A 4790-nucleotide genomic window follows, 5' to 3' on the forward strand; every position below is an offset into this window, starting at 1 on the left:
CCTCTGCTCCAGTTGGTTCCGCCCTGTCTGCTGGTGTCTCCACTGCTGTCACAGAGCGGCTGATTGTCACACCAAGAGACCGCAAGTGTCTCATGTTCAGTGTCTGGCACGGGACTTTGCAAAAGTAGGTAGTTATAGTTACTAGTTACTTCTGCCAAAATGTAACTGAGATAGTACCTGAGTTCCTCCACTCTGAAAGTAACTACTCACCAGGGAAAGTAACTACTGCAAGAAGACAGACATGTCCTCCCTCAAGCCTCAAACAGACCATTGGTCCTGTTTGGTGTTCCAAGTCACACGTCTGGCCTTCTGTTTGAGGGGAGGAAGGTGTGGGGAACCCAACCCCTGGTTTACTGGGAGATTCATCACAGCCGACTTGGCACACACTTTGTTTGTCTCTGACCAAAAGACACAACAGGACCTCAGAGGACCGTACGACTCTTCATTTCTTTTCACCAGGAGAGAAGTCTTTGTTTTTTGGAAAATGGCCGATTGCAACGGTAAGCAATTTCTTTATGTATTGTTGTCTTTAACTGATGCAATGATAAATTACTGGTGTGCTTTTCAACATTTGAAACCTTTTTTTGTTGAGGAAAAGTCCGGTGAGCCTCTCTGTATGATCATATCATTAAAAAATAAATATTTGATTGAGTAAACAACTAAAACTTCTAGCCCATGACCTTTGCTTTCAAACACCCATATTGACCACGTGCCTTTTGTTTTAGGGGAGGAGGGGTGAGGAACCCCATCCCTGCCTTTGAGCTGCTCTGGCTGTTTGACCTCTGTTCAATGGTGATGTTATTTCTGCTTCTTTTTGACTGTATGGAACAAAACAAGCTGAGGGCCAGCGAGTGTATTCAGAGATGGAGGCCAGGCAGCTGGAATCTCCACCAGAGGAAGCTTCAGGGTGTGCAGGACCATACCTGGATCATGAAGACGGGTTCATGGATCGGGAACTTTCAGCCAAACTCATGGAGCGTCTAAGAACTGTTGTCTGACTGCTGCTCAATGCTGCCATGAACACACAGTGGACTGATGACTGGTGATGAAGCATTCATGTGAGAGCAACCACACGTGGGGAGGAAATACCTGATGACTATTTTGAAAGAGATCATGAAAACATACGATCCAGGCTTTGGAACAGAAACCTCATCTGCACAATTAGAAAGGACCTGTTCCTGAACCACAGGCTCATCAGTCCTGCTAAGATCACGGGCACTGCTGAGACACTGTTGGAGACACTGTTGGAGACACTGGCGCAAGCAGGGGTGGCACTAAGAGCGACTGGTGACTGTTGGAAAGTACACAGGTAGGTGACCACTGCTGGAACATTCATGCTGAACAAGCAGGATCTCAAACATTGGTATTCTACTTAGGTGGCGCTACAGAGTTGGATGTACTATTTTGACTACTCTGACTTTGCCTACATGCAGGAATGCTGCCCAGGTCCGTACACTGCTAATGGGACTGATGGGTGCCCTCAACCTTGCATGTCCCCCATGACTGTGCTACACTTCTGAAGTGTTTCAAAAACTTCTCTTGGATCTGGATGGACTTCAACTGTCCCCCAAAGTCCACGCATTAAAGGTGAAATTGTCTTGAATGAAGATTTGAAGTGACAAACTTCACAATGCCAAACCGATGAGGTCAGGTTTGAATGGATGAATGTTGCAGTTGAACAAGATTTGAAAGCACTTTGATGAAGCGTTTCAGGAGTTCTTGTCACGCTCACTGACTGTTACACACTTACGCTCACACACTCTCACACACTCACTTTACAGATGTGCGGTACACAAACGGTGAAGAGGTTTTTGCTAAGAACATTTTTGTTTTGTTTTTTTAAGAACATTTTGGTTAGTTTTTTCCTGAAAGTACTTGTAATACATTGATTCTTAAAAATAAATATGTATTTGTACTTTGACTACTCTAAATTGATAGTAGGTGTGACTGTGAGTGTGAATGGTTGTCTGTCTCTATGTGTTGGCCCTGCGATGGACTGGCGACCTGTCCAGGGTGAACCCCGCCTCTCGCCCGTTGACGCTGGGATAGGCTCCACCCCCCAGTGACCCTTAATGTGTAGGAACAAGCGGAAGACTATGGATGGATGTATTTGTACTGTATTTTAGATGTGTGATCCTCTTCCTGAGACTGTCTACCTGGACAGTGAGGACCAACAGGACATCCTTGGTGCCTTTCTGAAGGCAGTACTTCATAGAACACCAACACAACTGAGCTTCACGGATGAAGTGCAGTTCATCTTTGGTGTTCTAGTTCCTGAGGGAGGCCTCACCATGGATATATTTTACAGAGTTTGTCCTTGCAGGAGTAAGTGACTTAATAGAGTCTAACAAAGGGTTGAACCTGAATGAGAAACTCATTCCCTAACCAGGAATCGAACCCGGGCAGCGGCGGTGAGAGCGCCGAATCCTAGCCACTAGACCATCAGGGACCACACTGAGCTCGCCAACAACAGAGACTATAGACAATGACTCAAGAACACAGGACTCTGTTGTCTCAGCTTGAGATACAGAGGGTCCACCAAGACCACCAGACACCTCAGCCTCCTAAAGACAGTCCACCCCCAGGATCCTGCCCCCCTCTGCTCCAACTCAGCCCTCCATTCATAACGTGACTTTGTCTCAGTCTCTTCACAATGCCAGTCACTGAAACACTGACAATGTGATGGGGGCATTTTCTTCAAGGCTCACAACTGCTACTTCCTACAGTCGTCTCTACTGTGTACTTGTACTACCAGTTGTTATGAGCGTCTGTGGATTTCTAAATATTCCAGTCCTCAGTTTGCAACTGTATAGTGATGATGGGTCCGTTTAGAGCCAATCAATTTTAATAATTGATCTTTGCATCTGGACATTATTTTAGGAACACAAATACTTTTACTTCATTCTGAGGATGAGCAGACGTTCAATATAATTCTCATTTCCTGGTCAAAGACTCCTGCTAGTCAGTGAGGATCTGGGCTGGATTGTAAAGATTCTGAGAGGGAAACCTTCACTCTGGACTGGACTGAGAACGGAGCAGCTGCAGCTTCCTGGAGCCTGACTTGCCTCTGTGGTCTAAGGCTGTGTGGGCTGACATCAGAGTGAAACTCCTGAGATCACAGAGCCTTTGAGATCACAGGCTGAGTTCCTTTTTATCCCTAAAATGAAGAATAAAAATGTTGTGTCTGTGTTTGTGTTTGCTGCATCAGTTAAACAGTGACTCTAACAGAGGGGATGTAGCTCAGTGGTAGAGCGCATGCTTTGCATGTATGAGGCCCCGGGTTCAATCCCTGGCATCTCCAGCTGGTCCTTTGGAGCCTTCATCTTATCAGCTAAATTGATCCATAAATGTGACAACAGTTGATAACAAACAACCAGAAGAGAAACCAGTCTGTTGCATATCAAAGTATTTGTAGCTGCGTCAGTGTGACTGTGAGCCTTCATAGCCAGCATGAAGGAGCTGGTTTTATCTTTGGAGGGGAAATCCCACACACAGCTGCTCTCAGTTCCAAATGTGTGTGTCCTCACTCCTCCGTCCTCCTGCTGCCCTCAGAATACAGACACAATTCAACCTGGCAAGTTTGGAGCATAGAAGTGCTCCTGAAGAGATGTGTGTCAGCCCACAGCTGGCTGTTCTTACCTGGAACCTCAAGATGAAACTGCTTCCACAGATTGGAAATGAATCTGATGTTGACTTTTGGACAAATCACCTGTTCATCAGTTCATCATCACTTCCATCTATTTTCTACTGCTTATCTTGTTATAGAAAGGAGTCTATCAGCTGTGTGACTGAGGCAGTTACTGTGAGCTGCTGCATGTCTCAGTGTGTGTGGGGGGGGCTGTGTGTGACTGGTCGGCTGCCAAGGATTTTTGATGAGAGCAATCATGATCAGCTCAGAGATCACGGCAAAGAAGAAGGAGACTTTTTGGTTTTTGGGGGGTTCAATTTCTAAGTCAGACACATCATCACAATTTGAATTTTTCCTCCAGTAAAAAACAAAACAACACAAAACCAAACAAAAACATGATTTGACTTTTGATGTCTACATTTTTTGGAAATTGTGAGTCCAACAAGCAGGAGGCCGTTTGAGCTTGGAAACTGTGAAGCATCACCAGTAACTGCTGGTTAATTTACAGTTGTTTCCTCCAAAAAGTTTAAAAATGAACTCAATGCTGAATCCCTAGTGGTCATCACTGAGCTGCAGAATTGGTCCATGCAGGAGGCTGAGCAGGTCTTCCTCTCTGGTCCAGTGTATCAAACATCAGCTGCAATGTCTCAGAATACTGCCAGTGCAATGAAGAGAGTGTTGGCTGACTACAATGGCAATGCCAGAAAACAGCAGCATGACATTTTTGTAGATGTTTGCGTCCAGGTATGAAGGTAGAATGACAGGCCCAATGTTCAGTAAAAACATCCTAAATCCGGTTGCTTTCCACCTATCAAGTTCCCTCAGTGTTCAGGTTTCCTGGCAAATTCTACAGGAGTATGATTGCGTAAACCTGTCAAACAGTCAGACATCCGGTTGACAAGGCCGGCAGGTAAAGGGAATTTGAGAGGCCCCCTAAGCCAAATGTCCAGAAGTTTCCTTACAGCACCCAAGCACACTGAATGCATAAAATCACCTGGGACCTGAGATACCATCCCTATGCTTAAAAAAAACACGATGGCAGCTGATTGTACAATAAAACATTTTATTGTGCATTTTGTTCAAAACCTGACCATAAAATGTCTCGTCATTTAGAGTCTAAACATAAAGATAGGCCAGATGTGGCTGGAGCAGTTGCATTCCT

At 45.2% G+C, this 4790-nt stretch overlaps 1 non-coding gene across 1 annotated transcript; it reads left to right on the plus strand.

The window, feature by feature from the left end:
• Positions 1-3229: 3229 nt before the first annotated feature.
• trnaa-ugc (transfer RNA alanine (anticodon UGC)) lies at positions 3230-3301 on the plus strand. Its single transcript has one exon. It is a non-coding gene; the product is annotated as a tRNA-Ala (tRNA).
• The last annotated feature ends 1489 nt before the right edge of the window (positions 3302-4790 follow it).

This window comes from Aulostomus chinensis, chromosome 1, assembly GCF_037954235.1.
Source record: "Aulostomus chinensis isolate RoL2024-O1b breed Wild chromosome 1, RoL_Achi_v1.0, whole genome shotgun sequence".
NCBI classification, from domain to species: Eukaryota; Metazoa; Chordata; class Actinopteri; order Syngnathiformes; family Aulostomidae; genus Aulostomus; species Aulostomus chinensis.